At 41.3% G+C, this 22506-nt stretch overlaps 1 protein-coding gene across 5 annotated transcripts in view; it reads left to right on the top strand.

Moving 5' to 3' along the window:
- The window catches only part of Hs3st4 (heparan sulfate-glucosamine 3-sulfotransferase 4), a 417366-nt gene that overhangs the window by 193873 nt on the left and 200987 nt on the right, over positions 1-22506 (top strand). The window contains exon 1 of one of the 5 annotated variants that reach the window (XM_031388206.1): positions 13390-13536. The exons of 3 other annotated variants lie outside the window; for them this stretch is intronic. The gene's annotated coding sequence lies outside the window, so the exon portion shown is untranslated. Of the gene's footprint in view, positions 1-13389; positions 13537-13707; positions 13824-22506 lie in introns of those variants that run through there. One more of the 5 variants, XM_031388210.1, reaches the window with a different exon arrangement.

Genomic DNA, 22506 nt, shown 5'->3' on the forward strand with positions numbered 1-22506 from the left:
AACAAAAACAAACCCCTGTTGCCTCCCCCCTCCCCATGCAAGAAGACATTTTTTAGAAAAAAAGAGACAATTAGATTTAGGGAGGCCATGTACCAGTGGAGGCAGAGACTTCATGGTCATGGCTATAAACCAAGCATGCCAACAGCTACCCACACCTAGGAAGGCAAGGGAAGAAGTCTCTTCATTACTGACCAGAGGAGTGTGGCCCAATTGACACCTGATTTCTTACTTCTGCTGTAAAGGAAAATAAAGTATCCAGCTTGTGGCACGCTCTGTAGGAACTCAGGCAGAAACATGACAATGAGTCTTACTATAGAGTCAGGTGCTCTGCAGCAGGTCTCCTTACTCATTCATTCATCCTTGGAAGTTTAAGAGGCACATTTGTGTGCCAGACACTGGAATGTGATGAATGGAGCAGTGTCCATGTCCTCCTGGACCCTCTCATCTGGTAGAAGGCATGTAACCAAACAGACATTCTATATAACTGCTTTAATCTAAAGTGCAGTCACATGAAATGAGTTTGCCTTCTCTACTGCTTGTAAGTTGTGGGCAGGGTGTTAAATGTTGCATAAAGACACATGTCTACATGTATGTCCCAGACCAACCACTTATCAACTAACTTTCTCTCTCTCTCTCTCTCTCTCTCTCTCTCTCTCTCTCTCTCTCTCTCTCTCTCTCTCTCTCTCTCTCTCTCTCTCTCTCTCTCTCTCTCTCTCTCTCTCTCTTTCTCTTTCTCTCTCTCTCTCTGTGCCATATTATCTTTCTTTTTTGTTTTTATTTGTTTGTTTGTTTGTTTGAGACAAGGTTTCTTTGTGTAGCTCTGGCTGACATGGAACTCACTCTATAGACCAAGTTGGCCTCGAACTCAGAGATCCACCTGCCTCTGCCTTCTGAGTGCTGGGAGTAGAGGCATGTACTACCATGCCCAGCCATAGATTTTTCAATATATGTCAATTTCAATTTCTTCATCTTAAAGTATAGACAAGAATTGGCCTGTGGTAAGGACTGAGTCTATGTGTGGTAAGTGTTTAACTCATTTTCTGTTCTAAGTAAGCTATGATTTTTATAGTTTATCAAAAATTGGGAATGGAAAATTATGTCAGGTTTTGTAGGGTAATGTAATTAGCATATACAGACATATATTATGAGGAAATGGAATTTAGATTAGAATTTAATGTTGGATTTGGGAATTAGTTAATTCATTCTCTCTCTCTCTGTCTCTCTCTCTCTCTCTGGAAAAAACACATATTACCCCCTCTCCTTGGTAAATCTTCACCTATGTTAATAATTCTTAATTTTTTTCAACCACCGAAAGTATAGTTTCTAAATAAAAATTGCTTCTCCAGGTGACTTTTCTCAAGAATGCCACAACCAAATCTATAACGAAAAAATGAAAATAGAAATGTCACATCTCAGGCAGCTATGAAGGCACACACCTATAATACCAGCATCTGGGAAGTTGAGGCAGAAGGTTTATGAATTTGGAGCCAGTTCTCAAAAATACAAGATTATAAAATGAATAAGGGAGGGAGGGAGAATTGGAAAGAAGAAAGGGTGGGAGGAATAAAGATTGGTTACTTCCCATTCTCTGGAACTCTGTTCAAACCATGCACAGATATGGTCTGCCCCCCTTTTACTGCCATTGAGCTTGCAGGCAATGTGATTGACTTAGGCACATTCACACCTGATTTCCCATCAAGGACTTGTCCAGATGGCTGTTGGGCCCCAAAGGGCAGGACCTTGTGTTCATCTCTGTTAAATTTCATGTTGTGTAATTCAGCCTTCCACACCAGCTGGTAAAATTCTTCTGGGATTCTGGGTCTATTACATAGCACTTTGGCTACAAGGTAAAGGTGCAGATTTCTACAGCACACAGATTTTTGTCAGCCTTTATCCAAGCCCTTGATGAAAATTCTAAATGAGTATCAGGTCCTGGGCCGAGACTGCCCCGACTCCTTACTAAAGTGATGGACAATGTTTTAAGGCTGCTGATGGCAGGCCCTGAAAGAAAAGCCATATTAACTACTTGTTTCAGGAAGAACAAGCATGACACATCTCTCAGCTAGGTGCTCTAGCTGGTATTTTTAGGAAAACCCTGGAGATCAGGAAGAAACAAGACTGTCACTGATTCAGGGCTTTCAGCTAAACTCCCCAGGGATAACTCTTGGCAAAAGTTAAGACCTGTCAGACCTTTGTGGTTCATTCAATTCTGAAAATTTCTAGAACTTCTTTCAAGTTTAACTTATGTGTCTTTGGTTAAGAGCTAAGTCACACTGTAGGCCTCAGGGGGATGATTATAATTGTTTCACTTAATTTTATTAAGATCTCACTCTGGGACAGATATGTGCACTGTCTCAGTCCCATCACAGTACTGCTAAACATTTGTTTTTGTGTGTGTGCACATGTATATGTGCATGTGTATTTGCAAGTGCGTGTGTGCATGCATGTGTGTGTGTAGCATGAGTGTGTGTGTGTGTTTGTGTGTGTGTGTGTGTGTGTGTGTGTGTGTGTAGGTGATGAGTGCCTATGTGTGAAGGTTATAGGACAAATTAAGGTGGCTGATTCTCATTTTCCACCTTGTTTTGAGGCAGAAGCTCTTCCATTACTGTCGAGCATGCTCCAGGCTCCTTGGGTCACCATCTTCTGGCCAATTTTCTTGCTTTCCCCTCCCATCTTGCTGTAGAAGTGCTGGGATTACAGAGACATACCACCCCATCTGACGTTCTCTGTGTTCTGGGGATAAAACTCACATCTTCAGAGTTGCTCAGAAAGTTCTCCCTGCTGAGCCCTGTGTTTACCTAGCCCTTTCTCAGAAGTTTGTTGGGAGGGTGTATACTAGAAGACTCGGGAGCTCTGGAAGGTTTCAAAAAGCAAGTGGTGGTAATTATGTGCACTCAAATCCTAGTCTATTTTGTTTGAGGCTCAGCATGATAACAGTTTCCTCTCTGGGTAACAAGCAACATTTCTGCTTGTTTGTAAGAAGTTTTGTGTGGTTAATGATGTCATGAAGTATATTTGGTTATAGTTACTTCATTTCCAAAACTCTAAACCTTCCAGGGCTGAGAACTGTGGTACATCATGTCTGTTTTTCTCAGAGCCCAGGATTGTGCCTGGAACATGGTTAAATGCTCAGTAAATATTTGTTGAATGAACTAAGAGTGTCAAATGTAAATGTGCTTCTAAGCAGGTCTATAATATGCCAGGTGAATTTAACTTAGGGTATTTTTTATTTTGACACTCAACCATCTCACCACATTTGTTCACAGAATCCCAAGTGGGAGTAAATACTTTCTTCCCAGTGTGCTGAGAATTAATTTGGGTTGTGACACCTTTTTAAATTCCCTAGAATATACAGCTGCCTTCATCTGGCTAAGTGGATGGAAGCATTATGGGGCCATTACTGGGCCTGGCGCTAATGGGCATTTGTCAACCCCTCTCCTCACTGCCATGTGTTGGACCTGTGTGTCCCTGGTAATTGCTAAATAACTCACCGAGTGCTGGGGTAGCTAAATTAGGAAATGAAATAATAGAGTGAAAATAGAAATAGGCATGTGAGCTGAATAAAGACATCACTACACAGAATGTTGCCCTGCATCCATATCTTCTAAAATACAGAGGATGGCCAAAGTCGAGGTTGAAGTAATGGGCTTCATAGACACGGGGAGCATCTAATGGTTTTATGGGAGGATGTGTTGGCTGTTTTTGAGTGGTGGTCTCCTCTACTTCTGCCTAAAATCTCATGAGATGAAGGAGATAAGGCCTTATACACCTGGGGATGTTTATACAGAGTATATACATTGATTGCACACATGCAGCCCCATCAGAGACGTGAGTGACAAGAGCAAGCTATTTCCTTGAGCAAGAGTGAATGCTCTTTCAGCAGCCATGGAGAAGCAGGTTAGAAATTCAGGATAGTAGCTGGCCTCCTGAGAAAGAAATTCATGAGCTTACACCCTGTTTCTATCAGAGAAACTTGTTGTAGGTATTACAGGCTATAGGAAGATGGTCTCCTGGGTTGATGTTGAACTGTACAGAGTGAATAGGCCAGGAGTCAGAGGAGCAAGGACCCATAGGGTTTGCTTATACTGAGAATATGGCTTACTGTGCATGCATCTTATTTTTACTTTAAAAGCCTTTGGTTTTGTTGTCTGGGTTCTCAGAGTTCCTTTTAGGGGAGAGTCTTCATGGGAAGCTCTTTCTAAGCAGAGGCAAATATTTAACCTTCTGCTTCTTATACCTTTGCTCTTGGGGTCTTCACATGCTAAAGACCAGTGTTTTCTCTTGGAGAAATGGGTGGTGTTACACATTGTATTTGTATTAGTGACTTTTATGTCTCTGGTATCAAATGACCTAATAAAAGAAAGGAAATGGAGGGAAGACTTATTTGGATCATGGTCTCAGAGGACTCAGTGATCATGGTGGAAATTAGGTTGAGTTCATAGGGTGGGAGCATGAAGAAGCAGAACATGAGGCTGAAACCTGCCATGGATATAACCTTGCAAGCTCCATCTACAGAGACCTACTTCCAGCGGCTGGCATCTACCTTTTAGAGGTCCTCCGGCCTTCCATAGTACCCAGATGGAGAGCAGGTGTTCCAAGCACGATTCTGTGGGGATATCACAGATTCAAACCATCAAAGTTTTTGTCTGTTGATCTAAATATCAAAAGAGGCATTATAAACTCAGGAAAGCTAATAGTACATGGCATGGTTTCTGTCTTGCAGAGAGCTCAGAGTGTGTCCCAAGATTAAATGAACAATGTCCACCTTTAGAAGCCATCTCAATGCCTTCCTTCTCAAGGCTGCATTGTGAAAGGTTTCTGCAGTGTAACATCCAGAAAATAGACTGCATAAGCGAGGGGATCTCAAAGCACAGTGTCCTGGTCTAGCACCGTCCAGATATATATGGTCCTAAATTTCATTTCTGGTATAAGAGAGGGGGTGAGTTAGAGATGGGGGCAGCAGAGGGTAGTATTGTTTTCATGTCAGTAAGTTTCAACTGCATTTTCTCTGGTGCATTACTTTGTGGATAGAGGGTTGTCATGACAGTAAACCTCCTTGGACAGTAAGTATATAATGAGCTCATAGATTCTGTTCACTCTTTTGGTCCCCACTTGAGAGGTCAGAGGAGGTTCTTTATATCTTTACTTCTGTAGTTTGATTCTTAACACTTACAGTATACTGAACTTGGCTTTGTCAGAGAGCCTGACAGGGTCCAAGCACCATATTTCTCTGCTTCTCCTTCCTGACCTGGAGGGTGTCTTCTTCTTGTAGATCAGTGAGAGGATTCTTCTATGCCTATTATTTAGCTCAGAATTTTGGTCTTTTAAAACTCAAAAGATACAGGTTCTCATAACCCTCAAAATACCTTTTTACTCAAGTTTGAAGTTCTTGTGTTGAGTATCAAAGGCCTGTTTTGAACCTCAAAGGCTAAATCTTGATTCTTTTTTCTCTTTGGATCCTTATCAGAAAAAAAAAGAGAAGCTCCAAATCTTGTATTGAGGGCCAGAGATATAGAATACTCAAGCTATCGAGTGGACAACAGCAAATGCCTGGAACCAATCCTGCCTTGCTTTCACAGTAATCAATACCAGACTTATTCCAGTAAGAGGCCACTTGGAATTCTCATTCTTTGTGACTAGGGCCAGGGATTAGATGATTTCTAGTGCACATGAATGTATCTCCTAGAATGTGTCTGAGGACAAATCAATAACAGTCTATTAGCTGTTGCTCTGTGTTTCCCCAGAAAGAAACTGAGTATTTTCAATATTTACCGTCTTTATTTTCCCAGCAGCCCAATGGAACACAGTGTTCTTGTTATCAGTTTACAGGTAGAAATAGCATAGCGAGAGTCAACCAGATTAGTCACTTGGTTAGCTTGTGTTGGAACTAGAAATTAAACTCAGTTCAAAGTCACATCCTTCAGCCACTGTAAAAATGGTAGGCCTGTGGAAATGACATCCATGGAAGGCAGACCCACAGAGGGTAAAATGAAGGAGCCCAGTGCCATGGCTGTCACAATTTCTGGTCCCTTGACCAGGAATGTCCTTCCTGGCACCTTAAGGGGCTGCTTCTTTCAGTATCTGTCTCTCAGATCAAAATATTTTGGGGTCATCAGGGACCACCCTAGCTAATACTAAATGCATTTTGACACAAAATTCCACAAATAAATGTTGGCAAATTGTATTTTCCTTTTCAACTTTTCCTGAAGTTATCTTTTTGTGTATTCACACCCTTATGGCTCCTTTCCTGGAGTCCTTAAAGCCATTGGCTTTTGGGGTTGTGTCATTTGCAGGGTCCCATTCCTTTGTTCTATCCTGGTGTTTGGAAACAATGCCCAGTGCCTGTGACTAGGTGAATGACTTTGGTTTCACGAAGAGGCACAGTCAGAAAGGTTAGAGGACAAATGGCTGTCTTGCCTATCTCCAAGCACGTCAGAACAGACATGAGATGCTCAACCTTACTGCTTTCCAACCTTGATGTGGAAAGCTTCGTAGGGAGGAGGTTGGGCTCATTTCCATTGGATCTGCTTCCTTAAATGAGGATCAGAAAGCACCTTTAATGTGGAGCTTCATTTGTTTATCAAAGGCAGAGAGCCTCTGTCCTACATCACACAGGATGGAAACTTCCTCTACCTCACACTTCAGAAAAGCTAAGTGATGGGGTTTCAGCTCTGCACCTATCCAAGAATGAGGGTATTCAGCTTAGGCATGCCCAGAGGAAGGGACAGAAGGAGAAGCTCAGTTGATCCTTGGTTTCTGTTGTCCTCTTCAAGTCAGGAGACCTGGAGGCCTTGAGGACTGCCTGCCTTCATGCTTCAGATGCTCATGGGACATCAAGAAAGGAAGGACTAATTTTTTTCCTCCTTAAAACATTGTTTCTCTTTGTTTGACATTTCCTTTATAAAGTTGAGATGTGTTCATTGTAAGTAGTGATATGTTTTATAAATACTATTTTTTTTTTTTTTTGGCATAAGTACAGTTAGTTACCCTAGCCAGGTCTCTGACACAAATTTCAGCTGTATCACCTTCACAGTTCTTGTAATTTCCATGCACTATCAGTTCTTAGGTTGCATAATATATGCTCACCCTTTCTCACTGACACACACATATGTATATCTGTATAAATATTTATTGAAATTTTTGACTCTTGTGCTCAAGTAAAACTTTCATGTCATCCAAATAAAGGTCAGAGAAACAAACGGTGTCATTTTCTGTAAATAGTGGATTTTTTAGTTGGTACAAGAACTAAAAAAAAAAAAAAAAGTTACTTTTCTTTAACATGAGAAATTATGAGAAATTAGCAGACTTTGGGCAAGAGAGAAGGGTAGCAGAAATCTGCCTTTCTCATGTATTTATAATAAAAAACAATGGCTGACAGTATCACACTTGTTTATAATGCACCATGACCACATTCAAGCCTACTCCCCTGTCTCGTCCTCCCTCCTGCTCCCCTAGACCTCCTTTCTCTTCCCAGCCTGCCCCTCTTACTCCACTGCCTTCTTTCCTTTCTTCTTTTCCACTTCCCCCTTCCCCTTCCCTTCCCTTCCCTTCCCTTCCCTTCCCTTCCCTTCCCTTCCCTTCCCTTCCCTTCCCTTCCCTTCCCTTCCATTTCCCTCCTGTTCCCTTCCCCTTTCCTCATTCACCATGCAGGCAAATAAGAAAAGTGTAAGGAAAGGATTGGAGCCAGGAGTGCCTTCCTCATCTTGTATTTTCCTGTACTCTGAACCTCTAAAGTCACCTTGCAAAACACTTGAAGGGATGATTACGTTTTTCCTGACCCTTGGGAATGATGTCATTATCCAGGCTTGCAATTCCATCTCTAACAGCTGGCCAGGTTATCCCCAAGGCAGGCTTGATTATCTGTTTTGAGAGGAGGCTTTATCTTCTGAAGTAACTTCTCCCAAGCCTGCTCTTGCTCTCTAGCCTTCTCTCTCTCTCCCTTTCCCTTTCCCTCTCCCTTTCCCTCTCCCTCCCCCTCTCCGCTCCCCCTCCCTCCCTCCCTCTCTCCTCCTCCTTCCCTCTTTTCCTCCCTTCCTCCCTCTCTCTCTCTTTCTCTCTCTCTCTCTCCCTCTCCTGAGAAAGCTTTGAAACACCAGAATCTGGATGGAGTGAGAAGGAAACTTATTTTTCAAGAACCTCAAAGTAGAACAGACATCTCATGCAGATGGAGACAGCATGTAAAAAGGCAGAAGAAGGAAGGCAGCATAGCATATTTTAGGGGGCTCCAAGTGGTTCATTCAGTAAAGCTAGCTTTGCATCAAATGCCATAAGGCAGGCAGAGAGGGTGAGACAAGAGGTGAGAGAGGAAGTAGGTGGAAGCTGCGCATGCCCATGTTCTGCTTTGCTATTTATAGGTAAATCATATTTGTGTGATAATGCCATACCCTTCTGGGGAGAATCTATTTTTGCTGCCTAACTGCATTGATAAGATTTTGGGGCAGGTAGAAGGGTTGTAAAAGTTACTAGGATTTTGTTTCACTTCTTGGGATATGCAGGCTGAGAGGAGATGGCCTTCTAAGGATCATAAAGGGAGATTTGCAAAAGGCTGGGTTATGTAGTGAAGAAAATCTGCAAAGTGCAGAAATGCCACTGGGGCATCGCAGAGCTGCCCGGAGGTGAAGCTGATGACGCTCCTTGTTCCTCACACAACACCAAAAGCAGGTCAAGAGTGAGCATATGTAGTTCACTTAGAAGGTATAAGGACACCACCAGGGAAAATGGAGGTGACACTGGAGAGGGACGACAGCTGAGGAAGAATAGTTCTTGTTAAATGCTTGGCCAGTGGGGATCTATCATATCTAATGGCAAAAACCCATCCATAAGGATATTTTATTCATTTTAGTATCATTTAATTTAATATGATGATGCAATTCCCTCCCTTATCCCTATCTCATGTCTGCCTCCTCCCAAATTCACAACCTCCTCTTTTTGAGCCATTGTTATATATGCATATAAATGAATCAACATACAAATATAATCCACCTAGTCCTTTCTAGTTGCCTGTATTTATGTTTCTAAGACTAATTGCCTGTCATTGAATTACCAATCAGAGAACTCATTTCTGGGGGAGACTAATTTTCTCTCAGCAGTATGAATTGCCTATAGTTCATCTAGGGATGGAGCTCCACAATATTCCCTCCATATGTCCTGGGATGTCAACTATTATTGGAGTTGCTTAGGTCTTTCTTAGCCAGCCATATTGTGGAGATTTCATGGACATCATAGTTTCTTATTATAGGTAGAAGGCAGGATCTCACAGTACTTCCTGGACCTTTGGCATTTGCATTTTTTTTCCTATTCCCTCTTAACCGACATTTCCTAAGCCTTGGGTATAGGAGTGTAAAAGAGATATTTTAATTCCCAGGAAGTACTGATCTGTCAAAGGGATGGGAATCTAGATTATTCAGCTTGGGAAGCCTCCCTATAAACACAGGGGCACAGATTGTTTTCAGTCAGAATGGTGAGCATGGGAATGGACAGTCTAGTGATTCTGGGTGGAGCATTTCGATGGAGCACCTACTGCATTAGGTATGTATGTGAGGAGTGCCCATACCCGGCATCTGCTGCATTCAGTATATAAGGAGCACCTATTCAAGCACCTTCTGCAGTAGATGAGTGAGAGACATCTATCCTTAGTACCTGCTGCAATAGGTATGTGAGGAGCACCCAGCCCCAGCCCCTGCTGCATCTGGCCTTGCCTCTGTACATTTGGTTTTGAATGTGTCTGTTTCCCTTTTATCTTGTGAAATATACGATAGTATGCTTACATGTGTTTGTGCACCTGACTAATGGGTTTGGCTGGAGAGTTTGCTAACTGCCTTGAGCGACTGTGGCTTTACTTGCCTGCCATGGGCAGCTGGCACTGTGTGCTGTCCAGCTGCGTCAGAGTTATGGTAAGGAAACAATTGAAGAGGTAAGCTCACTTCATACAAGACTAATAAAAGGGAAATTACTAGACCCAGCAGCTGAAAGTCTCCAGGAGAGTCAGCAGGTAAAGATTAAGCCTGGAACCGAGAAGATGTAAATCATATTTTAGATTATCCCACTTGATGTTTTTTTTTAAAAGGGTTTTGAGATTTATTTTTATGTGTAAGAGTGTTTTTCCTTACATATGTCTGTGAATCAAATTTGTGTACTACTGCAAAGGCCAGAAGAGGGCATTAAATCCTTGGGCCCTGGAGTTAGGATGATAATTGTGAGCCACTGTTGGGTGCTGGGAACTGAAGCTGGGTCCTCTGGAGGGTCAGCCAGTGTTCTTAACTTCTGAATGCCTCTCTTAACACTCTTTTCTTCTGGATTCCATTTTCCTTCTACTTTTAGAAGATAGTGCCAGGAGCCTTGGGCTTGCAGCCTGTCTTTCTGTCTGTCCTACTAAAGACATGCCTTATTTTAACAAACAGGTACAGTGTTGGGAAAGTAGGTCTGGGATAGAACATGTGCCTAGAATGTGTGAGAACCTAGGTTTGATTCTGAGAATAGAAGAAAAGGAAAAGAAAGGAGAAAATGGCAATAAAACAAATTAATTATTAAAAAAACAAAACAAAACAAAACACCAAACCAACTACAGTGCATTCAATATTGAATTAAATCTTCTCTGATTTCCCTTCCTTTCACATCCTTGGTGCTCTTACTTAGTCTGAACTCTTTCCTTGCTGATTGGACAGGCTGAAGTCACAAGTACCTGCACTTAAAGATGTAGGTGGGTTAAGTTTCAGCTACATCTCCATAGACTGAAAGGTAGAAGAGAAGGTAAGGTGGGTGGTATGGATGGGTAAACCAACTGTGAAGAGGCCAAATTTTGGATATCCAACATCATACTCTCAAGACTGGGAACTCAAACCTACATCAGGGGCTTCTTATGAAACCAGGATGTGACCTAAAATCCCAGTCTCATTTGTTTGTTTGTTTGGTTGGTTGGTTTTTGTTTTTTTTGAGACAGGGTTTCTGTGTAGCCCTGGTTGTCCTGGAACTCACTCTGTAGACCAGGCTGGCCTTGAACTCAGAAATCTGGCTGCCTCTGCCTCCCAAGTGCTGGGATTAAAGGTGTGTGCCACCATTGCCCAGCCCAAAATCCTAGTCTTGATGATGTTCCCTCCCTACTCCCTCCTTCCTCAGACTGACACTGGCTGACAGATAAGGGTCTCAAAGTGTCTGTCAAAAACATGGATTGCCATTGAGTGCTGGAACCTGGAGCCACAGGCTTCATTGGTAGTATTTAACACAGAGCTGCTTTCCATCCTTGTCTGACCCCACTTCATTCTGCACCACAGCAGGAAGCATCGGATGCTGAATCGATTCCCTCAGTGGGTAGTGCTCTGTGCTGCCCTTCCGGAGGTGCTTTGGCTGGATTACAATGGAATCTTTTCTCACTTGCTCCTATGGATATTTTCTCTCTCTCTCTCTCTCTCTCTCTCTCTCTCTCTCTCTCTCTCTCTCTCTCTCTCTCTCTCTGTCTCTGTCTCTGTCTCTCTTTCCCCCACCCACATAGAACTCTGAGTATTTTGTTCCAATTTCCTCCCTCCATCCTTCCCTTAGTTGGTTTCTTAATGGAGACAAAGAATGTTGGCACTGTGCCATCTAGCTGCTCAGTTCTAGCGGGGTCCTTCAGCTGCTTCCACTGTCCAGAGAAGAATGTAATTAAGAGATTAACATCTTACGATTGTTGAGAATCAGTATCTTGATGTTTCTTAGCAACTTTGGAAAAATAAATGGCTGAAATCAAATAAACAAACAGTTCTTTGGGAGTTTGATTGCTGGTACTTCTGCCTTTTAGTGGAATTTTAGAGAATATATTTTTTAAAGTATAGTTACAGAATATGTATACTGCTGTTTGATAGACATTTCTAGAATTTGTAATAACAACAATTAAACAGTACTGTGTTCCTGATGCTGTGTCACCTCACAGGATACATACGGTTTATATTTTCACTATACTGATGAGGGCATATGGTTTCATGGGTGTTCACAGCCCACCCTAAGTAAAACAGCAAATCTATTGAGTAGCAATGCCTATGTTTATACCTATATCTACTTAAAATAATGCCTCCTGAGCCCCCTAAGACAATACCTAGAAGACATTATAGTAATAGATTCTTCAAGGTGAAGGCCCATGCATATCTTTTTAGCTATAGCTACCATACCCATTTCTGAGAAATGGCCATCTGTGTTCCTTAGATGTGTTTGATTACAAAGCAGTATTTTCAAGGGAGAAGAAAATTGGACCAGGGCAGCAGACTTATTGTAACATTTCCTGCTTTAAAAGAAACCAATTGTATTTTTCCAGTTTTGAAAACCATAATCTGTCTAGTCTTCAACTTTCCAAGGTCTGACATGTTTGGGAACACTGTGGTAACTAAACAAAATTCCATGAGCAAAATTGGTTTATTCTCTCTGAGTGTCAGATTCTGCCTCTATACAATGGGATAACATGTGAAGGTAGAATATAGTACAACACATTTGAGAGATGCCAGTTGGTACTGTTTTGTTTATTTTGCTAGATCTCTCTCTCTCTACAAAACTGAGTTCTGTAGAAAGAGTCTGATGGGTGTGGGTGGTCAGAACCAATTTCAAAAGGGAAACAAGTCCAGTCCAATTGGTGGCATTTGATGTCAAGAGGATCCAAGTAAAGATAAGGAGTGCTAAGGTTCACTGCTGGCACTAGAGAAATCCAAGAAAAAAAAAACAAAAACGATGTGTTACAGTAGGCTAGCTGACTATGACGGGCCTGTCACTAGACATTAGGGTCTAAGCCAAACCCTGCAAAGTTAGAGTTATGCACGTTGTGGATAGGAACTGACATTCTGCCCACTTCTTCTGTATAACAGAGCATTTCAGAACTCAGTTGTGTGGTTCAGAAATTAGAAGGGTTTGTTTATGCTTCCTTCTGTCTACGGGATCAGCTGGGAAGCTGTGATGACTCTGGGTGGCCCACTGACTGGAAGTAGAAGCCACTTGGAGGCATCTATACTCTTTTGTGGAGTGGTGATATGATGCTTACTGACATCAACTGATCTGGCAAAACCCTCATGATCTCTCCATGTGGCTTTTCCATGTGGTTTACTGTGGGCTTCCTGCAGCGTGGTATTAGTCATTCAGAGTGAGTGTCCCATGAGACCTAACCTTTGTCATATAGTATCATTCAAGGGGAGGGCTATTCATAATCACTACTGGAAGAGGGATGAGAAACTGGTGCTAGAGGGAAAGCTTGCAGAAAAGGAGATATTTCATCCATTTATGGGCAACCCAGTCTCTTCAGGCACTTACTATTATAGAGTGTGAATGTGCAACTGGAACACGGGTTCCAGAATCAGACCCTTTGCTTCACATTCTGACTCTACTACTTACTTGTTGCATTCTATTGGGTAGGTCACTGCCTACCTCAACTTTCTCTTCTCCAAAATGAGATTCCAGTGGCAGCCCTCTGTTTGGATCACTGTGAACTTCAACTGAACTGAGAGCATGTGAAATTGGGGCTTGACCCTTGTGAAAATGTCTCCTACTATTATCATCAATAGGGAGACTCTTAAGCCAATTCTGGTAAGTAAGATAATCCAGGGATCTAGTGACCACACTCAGAATATTCTAGCTAATTCAGTAGACATTATGATCTAATACTAAGATGTAGAATCTAAGCCAGAGAAGATTAGTTGCTACTCCTCTAGCTCAGAACTGATCTCTGGGATGGAACCTCCACCTTAGCAGACAGCAAAGAACAAGGTGATGTGCTTCTTGCAGAAATGAGATGGCACAGGCAGGATGAAGGCCACATCCTGTCACAGCTAACAATCCTGTGACCCTCCAGTCTGCCTTTCACTTCTCTCTGTGTAAGTCTCTCTATGTCACATTGAGGTTCTTATTTGTCAGGTAAAAGGCTGGGGACAGAACCACGTCAAGTCAACAGCGAGTGACGGAGGAAAGAGGTTCCGCTGTTGTGAGGGAAGCTTCTTTGTACATGAATAGACAACAGGAGTTGAATCAGAGCTAGGCATTGCGTTCCTGCGTTCCAGTACATATCCACAAAACTCCTGTGTTAAATCAGAGCTCTGTAGTTACAGGTGATGGAAAATCAAATTAGCAGAAGTAAGAAAGGGAATTTATTTCCTCACTTTAAAGGGTCCAAGGGGAGATAGCCTCAGCCATAATGAATTTATCCTCTGTCCTGGAGAACCAGTGGCCTCTTACTTGCCTCTGTTCTCAGGCTAAACCCACTCATTCATTAATTCACCCATCAAGTACTTAATGGGAGCTTGGTAGGCTTGAGCCTTGATTTAGGTACTAGGGAGAAGCAGTGAGCATGAGATTCCTCCTAGATGGGAAAGATCAAATGAATAAGAAAATTGAAAGAAAACACATGAATGGGCTCTCTCCTAGCATCACAGAAATGATCTGGTTAAGCCTGGGAACAATGTGAAAAGGTAGAATTACAGGAGATCTCTGGACTGGCAGTATAGTATGTATGTATGTATGTATGTATGTATGTATGTATGTATGATGATGATGATGATGATGATAATGATGATGATGTGTGAGTGTGTGTGTGTATGTGTGTGTGTGTGTGTGTGTGTGTGTGTGTGTGTATGTGTAGGTGTGTGTCACCATGTGCTGGGAAGAGACAGGGTGTTCTAGGCAGAGGCAGCAGCATCTACAGAGACTCAGCAGTGAATTTGCTGTGTTTGAATAAATGGAAGGAGGTTGGTAGAGCTGGGCCCTGTTGACTAGAGAAGAAAGCCATTTGAGAGTAAAGAGAGGCACCCTGGAGTGTGGTTCTGGGATTGTGGCCATGATATGGGTCTTCTATTTAAATTTATGTATAAAAAGAAATTATTAGATTTTAAAGCATGAAACCAATATGCTTTTCTCTTCCTGCTTCAAAGATCGTCTGACTTTGTGGAGAATATTGTTGCAAAGGTAGAGATTTTGGGGTTAAAGCTGCCAATCTCCCCAGTGGAAATGCTTCTCTGGGTCTTGTCCCTGGGAAGGGGTCTCATTAGTGAGCCTTGTGGCAGTGAAGGGTCCAGATCAGTCTCTGATGTAGTATTTTGAGTGACAGAATGCAATTCTTGGAATGTGGTCAGCCCACTTCATCTACAGGAAATTCAGGAACATGTAACAAGTGGGGGATGGGTGTGGGGCAGACAGAGAGATCAACATCTTCCCTGAGTACCAGTAGTATGCCTGCAATGTGATGTTACAACCTGGGCTTGTCCTTAGAGAGCTTTCTCACTTCTCCTCAGCCCAGCCACTAGGAGACCACACCAACACTGAGGGATTTCTTCCAGGTTTGATCCAGGTGGATTCTATGTGGTCCTGGTCTGCCATGGGAAACCTACCAGGGGAGCCTGTGGGTAATCCAGGCAGACCCTTCAAAGAGAAAAATGAATGTCTCACCTCAGTTAGTTAGTTGGCTTTCCTAGATAAGCTGGGTAAATTCCTGTTTCTCCCTAGAGTTCTACCAGAGTCCACTCTCTTTCCTTGGAGCACTAGGGAATTCATTAGAATTTCAAATGCTTTATTGGTAAATCCTAGCTGAAAAGGCATTTTTTTTTCAAAGCTTAAGCCTTATTTGGCTGAAATAAAGTGGCATAGTATGGAAAAGAAGTTGTGCCTGAACCTAAATTCAGAAAAAAAATTACTGGATAGTAACTTATGAATATTGGGGGTCTGGTGAGAAGCCCCTTAAAGCAGAAGAGAAGGCTATGGAACAAAAGCAATTCTGGGGACTTTGGTCTCCAGTAGGGTTTGAACACACTTCAGGTTATAAACTTTTTATTTAAAGGGGAAGAGTTGGTAAGAAAATCTCTTCCCATATAGAGTTACTCATGCTGTATAGTTCCTTTCATTGGGCCAATATTTATTTAGTACCTACTGTGTACAAAATCTTGGAAAATAGAGATATAGATATCAGCAGTTAAATATTTGTGATTAAGTCTAGTATGGGAGACAGTTTGAAAAGCCAGCAATGTCAAGTGAACTAATGAGATTTCTAAGGGGTTGGGGAGATGTGGTGGATGGATAAGGCAGTGTGTATATGTGTGCACAGGTCCCGTATATTGATTCTGGGAAATGGGAGTGTAGATGGGTATTACAGCCCAAAGGGATTGGGTGTTAGGAGCCTGTGCTTGTTGGGAGGCAGGGCATGTGGGAATTAATCTTAGGTAGTAGACAATGACCAGAGAATGTTTGTCTGAATGGCAGGTGCTGGCTGTGAAGAATGACAGGTTTCAGCCTTCCACAATGACAGATTCAGCCCTTTGATGAATCTGAAGAGGTGATATGGAGAATGGAGCTATCAGAGAACAGGTGGCAGGTGAAAGAGCAGTAGGACAGGAGTGAGTGAAAACCAGAGCTGAGATGGTATGGGGGATGATCTATCACTTTCTGCCACTGTGAATCACAAAATTGAAAACACAGGCATTTATCACTCATTTTTCTAGTGTCTGGAAAGACCAAGGTCAGGATGCTGGCAGCTTTGGGCCTACTTCTAGCTTCCAGATGTCTGTCTTCTTTCTGTATCATCACATGATGGCAAGCTTAGAAAGAGGCCAGTTCTCCTAGATATCTTTTCTTCTGTGGAAGGAGAGTTTAGCTACTATCACTGATTCACCTCCCAAAGGCAATGCCCATCCTCTTAAACCACTACATGGGGAATCAGGTCCAGCAGATGATTCTCAGTGGACTCATCTACTTTGTAGTAGTAGCTGAGGAGATGGAGGATGGAAGTGGAAGAGATAGTCAATATATGGGTGAGGGTTTGAGGGAGTGGAAGGGAGTAGGCTAAGTACTGTATTTTGTATTCTCAAACTCTATTTTTTTTAAAAAAAATCCTGGAGCTATTTTATTTAAAAAAAAATTAAATGGCATTTGATAATAATTTAACTCCATTATTTTTATTTCTTTTTAAAACACTACCCTTTGAGACTTCCTATGTGAGTACTGTGTTTTCAGCATTTATTTCTCTTTTTCATTTCAGTTCCCCCCAGATTTTCTCTTTTTTCTCAAGTTTGTGTCCTCATTCCTAAATTTTGATGAGTCCCATTCTTTGTTTAAAAAATAACTTTAAAAATTTGAAAATAAATTCCTTTATCTTATACTGTATATGAATAGTAGTTATGCCTTCTCCCCTTTACTTCACCTAGTTTCTCCCCACCTCTCCTCCCCTCCAGATCCACCTTCTGTCTGTCTCTCACATAACAAGATGAAGTGGAAACTATCATATTGAAGTTGGAATGACAGCCTCAAAGGAGTAAAAGAGCCCCAAGAACAGGCAAAAGAGAGATATGCTTGTCTTCATATTCAGGAGTCACATAAAATTACTAAGCTGATACCTATGATATATACACGGAGGACCTCATTTGGACCCATGTAGGATGTGATCTTGCTGCTTCAGTCTCTGTGAGCTCATATGTGCCTTGCTTAGTTGAATCAGAGTGCCTTTCTCTCCATCCACTCCGATTTTTATAACTCTGCAGGTTTCCTCTCCTGTGGGATTTCCTGAACTCTGAGGGGAGGGATTTTATGAAGACCTCCAACTTAGACTGTCTCTCACATAATAACTGTCTTTGAGTCTATGCATCTGTTCCCATCTGCTGCTGGGTGAAGCCTCTCTGATGAACCTGGATAAGGTACTGATCTAAGAATATAGCACAGTGGTTTCAACCTTACTTATGCTGTGACCCTTTTATACAGTTCCTTGTTATAATGACCCTCAACTATAAAATCATTTTGTTGCTACTTCATAACTATAATTTTGCTTCTGTTATGAAGTGTAATGTAAATATCTGATATGCAGGCTATCTGATATGTGATCCTCAAAGGGGTCATGACTCATAGGTTGAGAATTGTGAATATAGCTAGAATATCATTAGAAACCATTTTAGGATTTCTTTTTTAGACCAGTCATGTTTGGTTTTGACCTAGGTCTCTGGGCTATCTAGTCTCTGGCTTTTGATTATCCAAGCAGTGTCAGGTAGGTTCCTTTCTATGAAGTAGATCTTAAGTCAAATCAGACATTGGTTGGCTAATTACAGAAGTTGTGTGTTACCATTGCCAAAACATATTTTGCAGCCAGGATAGATTGTAGGTCAAAGATTTTGTAGCAAGTTGGTGTCTCTGTTTCTCTTTTGGTAGTCCATGTAGTTTGAGGATTTCCATGGGACCCCGTGGCCAGCAACTCAATTGAGTACAACCTAGTCCTGCCCTTAGAAGCCTTGCTTCACAACAAGCAATGGCTAATTAAGACTTTGTACCCCCTATTACTAGGAGTCCTCATAGAAATAATCTTCATAGATTCCTGGAATCTAGGAAGATTCTAGGTTTTCACACCATTCCCCAAATGCCCCCCCCAATTCCATCCATTTCTCCTTGTACTTTCTCCCTCCATCTCATCTCCGCCCACACACCTGATCCTTCCTACTCCTGTCCCCATCTATACCCAGTTCACTTGCAAAATCTATTCTGTTTTTCCTTCCTAGGAAGATCTATGTATTCCCCCTTATACACTTTCTTTTTACCTAACCTCTCTGGGTCTATGGAATGTAGCTTGGCTATCATTTACTTAACAGCTAATATCTACTTACAAGTGAATACATACCATACTTGTCTTTCTGGATTACTTTACTCAGGACATTTCTCTAGTTCCATCCATTTTCCTGAAAATTTCATGGAGTCTTTTAAAAACACCTGAATAAAGTTCCATTGTATAAATGTACCACATTTTTTTTATCTGTTCTTTGGTTGAGGGATATTTAGGTTGTTTCAAGTTTCTGGCTATTATGAATAAAGCTGTAGTGAATATGGTTGAACAAGTGTCCTTTTGGTAGGATGGAGCATCCTTTGGGTATATCCCCTAGAGTAGTAGATTGATTCCCAACTTTCTGAGGAACCACTATATTGATTTCCAGAGTGGCTGCACAAATTTTCACTTGCAACAACAATGGAGGAGTGTTTCCCTTGAGGAGCCCCAATCTAACTATATGATTCTTGGAGATTCTCTTGGAATTGAAACCAATGTGATCTGACTCCAATTTCTCATTGCTTGTTCTAGACATGCACACAAGGATATAGGGTGCTGGAGGGTATTGACTATGTAAGAAAGCCAGCACTGAGCTGTCTAGAGTGATGAAACATGGTCAATTCAAGAATAATAAATAGTACAGAGTTCTAAAATCCTTTAAACCCTCATGTGCTGCAGCCTTTAGTGTTCCTTAAATGTTGACCCTTAGGGTGCTCTGTCAATAAATGGGGTAGTTAGTTGTGGCTCAAATCCCAGTGTGAATGCCTTCTTTCTGTGTGTCAGTCAGTCACCTGGTATATCTGAGCACTGGTCTTTTTGAAGGATTTTCATGAAGGATGAGACAGGCTAGACCCCAGTGCATGAGTAAGTGAGGAACAATTTGAGTTAGGGCCTTCTCTCTCTTTTTCTTGTTCTACCCTGGTCATGTACTGGAAAGAACTGCATTTGGGTAAGATGATATTTAACACATAGACACAGACACAGTCAGACAGACAGATAGATCACACACACACACACACACACACACACACACACACACACACACACTTTTGTTCAGGTTCCCTTTCTTTCCTTTTATTTTTGTTCTTTCTACCCTTTTGTCATTTGAGTAAATGAAGAATCCTGTTTTAAGTGACAGCTGATACTCATACAATGACAAGATGTCCCATTTGGGTCAAAGTATCCTTGGAAATTTTCATCAGGAATTTGTATAGCTTGAATCGACCAACAGGGAGGAGTGATGTTCCCCAGGTATCAAAGGACCTGCAAGCTTTACTTTCTACTATTCCCCCATCTCTCTCACTGTCTGCACATCTGAGTTTTGTTTGGTTTGTGTCAAACCATTCACCTTTTGACTCATTTCCTGAGGCCAGCCTTATAGACTCATCTCCTTTTGCCTCCAAACTGACAATGACTCTTGTTAGTATGAGCACTATTCTTATGTTCTATATTATTTTACCAACTTTACTCTCTTGGAATGTAGGAACTCACTTGTCTTCAAAGCAACTTCAACTCTTCATAAGGCAGAGTTGATATTATATCTCTGTTTCTGCACAGAAACGAGTGGTTTCCCTAGATATAGAAGCAAATTTTTTCATGCTTCATTTACATGTGACCCTTAGGTTCTGTAATGTCAGCTAATGGATATGATGATCTTTATGCATTCTACTGCCTGCCTATCATTAAGGCAGTATGACTTAAATGTTCTCTGAAAATTAGGTTTCTTTTGGAAATTTTGTATACACTAAAATAAGTTACAACTCTCATTCAAACACACAGTGTCATTTATGTCCTCTAAGGTAACTATAGGCATCAATACAAAGAAAGCAGAAGCAAATCAAATATGTCATTGAATCACAGCTTGGGAGAATTGTCAAGGATCTCTGCCTTTTGCATTCTTAGTGCTGAAGGAGATAGGAGTTAAGGCCAAAAGATGTTAAAGACACAGCAACATCAAATCAAGTGTTCTCCTTGATACAACAGCAAGGCTTAAGTAGGAATTCATAGGCTAATTAATACTTTTCTGTGTACCATGATGCTCTTTTAAAAATGTATACATGTGGGAATATGTGTGTGTGGTACACATTTATGTGTCTTTGTGGATATGTACACCTGTGCACAGGTGGGTTGGCAAGAGGAAAAAGTTAGGTGTCTTTATCACATTCTACTCTTGAGAAAGGGTACCTCACTGAACCTGGAGCCCTAAAGGTATGCAGTCATTATTTCCCAGCAAGAGGTCCTCCTGTCTCTGACTCTTACAGTGCTAGAGTTGTAGGGCCAAATGACAATATCTGGCTTTTAAGTTTGTGCTGAATATTTAAACCAAGGTTTTGATGCTTGCCCAGCAACCACCATTCTTACCCACTGAGCCATGTAACAAGATCTTTTTCAACGTTCTTTTCCTCTGTTTCCTGAAATGATGTATTTTATAAAAACAGCCTTTTGGAAGATTATTACTGGGAAAGACGAAGGACAGTTGCAATTCTCTATCTCTTTCCACTCCTTCACAGTGTCTGTCTTCTTCAGTCTTCTACATCATCTGTAATAACTTATTCTTTCCTGGATGGGGAGCAGGTCTCAGGTGGGATTATATGTTTGTCTTTGTGAGCCAGTTTCAAACAAGACCTAGAAAGTGTCATATCTATTTTCATCCTTATTATTTTAATATCAATGAATGACTTATATTTATTCAAGTCCCACGTCTGTCTGACTCTAGAGCTTGTATCCTTAATCATTGTTGTCTGGTCTTTGTTATTGATCACAGTGAAATGAGTTAATAAATGAATGAATAACTCACCAGCAGCAAGATTTGCTGAAAATTGGTTTTTATGCAAATTTTGTCTAGTAACTTTATTGAGATTTATATTAGAAAAACGGCTATATTATTTGTTCTATGGTTTGTTTCATTTTGACACCACTTATTTATTTATTTATTTATTTATTAATTATGTGTTGTTTACCTTAATCTAGCTCACTTAAAATCACTAAAATTTCTTAAAATTTACACTTTTGCACTTTCAAGGAAGTGTAAAATGAGACAGAGTGTATTTGAAGCTCGGGCCATTCATGTTATTTATGTAAGCTGATGAAACACAGGGGTAAAGCTATTACTGTTCACATCTGTTAGAGGAGTGATGACTTATAAATGATTGACATACTTAGTTTGCCTTCCATATCTGTGGGTCCCACATCCACAGAGTCAGCCAAACACAGACAGAATATTTGAAAACAACTCAACTACACATGTATTAAACATGTCTAGAACCTTTCTTGCCATTTTTCCCAAACAATACAGTATAACAAGACTTACATAGTTCCTACATTGTAATGGAGACCAAAGGTCACTGGAGACAATTTACATAGTATGTAGGAAGATGTTCACGTGTTCTGTATAAATAGGATCCTATTTTGTGTGAGGGATGGAGCCTCTGCAGACTTTGGTATTCTCAAGAGGGTCCTGGAGTCATTTCCCATAGATGCCACTTACAATTGTTTTATAATGAAGTCCTATGGTGACTCTGGTTGCTATGCTCCTCTTGCTGTGTCATTAGAGTAACACCTGTCTGAGAAACTTCATGGATACTTCTCTTGATATTTGATGCTGTTCTGAGAAACAAGGACATGGCCCTAATCAGTATGTTCTTGCAGTCAATAGGTTGAGTGCCTACCTGTCTATGTGGAGTTAAGGGTGGAACTAAGTTCTCCCTAAACTCATAGACATTGAATCCTCTTCAACTAGCAGTTTCTTCGACTTTGATATATTCCCCAGGAAGGTAACTGGAAGAAAATCTGTTTCCGTTTTAATATTTTCCTACTAACTGTGATTCCATACGGTTCCCAGAGCCAGGCAGGAATGTTAAAGTACAGATGTTAGCATCTGTGTAGAACCTCACACAATAGGATGGAAGCTGGGAGTCCAGCTGGTCACCTCTAATGAATAATACAAAGTGCTCAACAGCCATTCTTAAAATGTTCCCATGGCTTTCCTTTTGATT

The sequence above is a fragment of the Mastomys coucha genome, unplaced genomic scaffold (genome assembly GCF_008632895.1).
Source record: "Mastomys coucha isolate ucsf_1 unplaced genomic scaffold, UCSF_Mcou_1 pScaffold21, whole genome shotgun sequence".
Classification (NCBI taxonomy): Eukaryota; Metazoa; Chordata; class Mammalia; order Rodentia; family Muridae; genus Mastomys; species Mastomys coucha.